The sequence below is a fragment of the Amia ocellicauda genome, chromosome 11, assembly GCF_036373705.1.
Source record: "Amia ocellicauda isolate fAmiCal2 chromosome 11, fAmiCal2.hap1, whole genome shotgun sequence".
NCBI lineage: Eukaryota > Metazoa > Chordata > Actinopteri > Amiiformes > Amiidae > Amia > Amia ocellicauda.
Genome location: NC_089860.1, coordinates 506,758 through 508,598, shown reverse-complemented (window position 1 = coordinate 508,598; position 1,841 = coordinate 506,758). Strand labels below are relative to the sequence as shown.

Here is a 1,841-nt window from a genome sequence, read left to right as displayed (position 1 = left end):
GTGAAGGAAGACCACCAGCCGTTTGAACAAGCCATTCAGCATCACCTTGTTGGGCTAAGTGCAGGCACTGTCAGAGCGCAGGGCGTCCTGCCTTTGAAAGAGTTTCCAAAGTGTCCTGATGTGCCCTTGAGCATTGCAAAATAGGTCAGTGAAATTAGAAACCTTTATCTCACAGGCTGGCCCAAGGGAAACGCCTGTGCACGTTTTACCAGCCTGCTTCGATGGGAGCCATTCGAAACACCAGGACAGGTTGGTTTCCGTAGTGTAGTGGCTATCACGTTCGCCTCACACGCGAAAGGTCCCTGGTTCGAAACCGGGCGGAAACAACCCGCGGTGCACGTGTGCTAGTGCTGTGTTACCTGTCCCTGTAACGCGGCCGGCCATCGTTTTCTCTTCCTCGGAGTGTCAAGAAAGCCTGACCTAGAGAACAAACGATCACAGAAGGGTAGCTTTGCGAGGCGCTGGAACTGACACTTTTAAAATCGATACATGTTGTTGCTGTTACAATACGACCGTAGCAGGATCGGCGACATTGCTGTTACTCTTATGAGTAGATAGTTGGGTTTTTTGGGCGCGGCCTATTTTGTTATGACGTATGCCCTAAGCTTATTAATATTCCTACGTCATAATTGGGGGGCGTGATTTTAGGTAGAGTTATTTCCTTAATTATTCCTACGTCATATCCGTCAGAAAGTGTACACCCATAAAACCCTGAACAACAAGGCCGCCCATAACCTGTTGTTCTTGTTGTTCTTGTTGGTCAACTGTAGAGTGTGAATGGGTCGGCTCTTCCTGTAGTGGTTGGGGGTCTTTTTTAAATATACATTTAATGGTTTAGTAAATCTAAACCGTTATAAGATCAACAAGTTCTGTTGTCTGTAATGGTCCCAGGTCTTAACAATGCCAATTTTGAATTGTGCGTTTATCATATTCACACTGTCTCTGTCTGTCTTTCTCTCTCTCTCGCCCAATCATTTTATAAAATTCAACAAGTTCTGTTGTCTGTTATGATCCCAGGTCCTAACAATGCCTGTTTTGCATAGGGTACTTATGTTATCCACACTGTATCTGGCTCTGTCTCTCTCCTCAAATTTAATTAAAAATTAAATTAAAAAAGAGGGTGTGTGTGTGGGTGTTTGTGTGTATAGGTTAATTGTTTTTGTAAAAAAAAAAAAAAAAAAGCTGTGGTTATGTTTTATCTCTCACATAATGTGTTCAGTCGTTTTACTTAAATACATTCTAGGGTCTTAAAGCTCATAAGAGTTAGACTTAAGATAAGGATATGCTTTTAAGGTATTTTAGCAGTCTCAATCCCTGATGATAAGGAATCGTTTAAAAAATGAAAACAACTGATCACTCAATGCTAAATAGATCACAACACTCAAGGCTAAATCACTCACACCATGGGGGGCGGGGGTGTGCTCAGACAACAATAGGTATGGCGTGTGGTATCAAAACATTCAGAATACTTTTAACCTATATAATTTATAAGCTTTGTAAAATAAACCCAAATATCTCTTTTGCGGGGATAAACGCTGTTCTGAGTAGTTTGTGACTTGTTTAATACCAAACAAAGCATCGCTATAAAAAAAAAAAAAAAAATCACTGTAAAAGCGCTAGTTATTTTTGATCTTTATAGTTATTTTCTAGGCTCAGGTTGTTTTTTAGCGCTTATAAAGGCCTGAAATATTCTTAGTGGTTGTTGACTATAGGTCTTGATGCTTAAAAATGTTTTTTTGAGAGACCAAAAGGTTCTAATAAAAGTTTAGAGTAGAGAGGAGAGAGATCGTCTCCATCTTGGTTTCTATTTGAAATTTGATGCAGTGTCATTTTATTGGTTG

At 40.2% G+C, this 1,841-nt stretch overlaps 1 non-coding gene across 1 annotated transcript; it reads left to right on the top strand.

Moving 5' to 3' along the window:
• The first annotated feature begins 253 nt into the window (after positions 1-253).
• trnav-cac (transfer RNA valine (anticodon CAC)) lies at positions 254-326 on the top strand. Its single transcript has one exon. It is a non-coding gene; the product is annotated as a tRNA-Val (tRNA).
• The last annotated feature ends 1,515 nt before the right edge of the window (positions 327-1,841 follow it).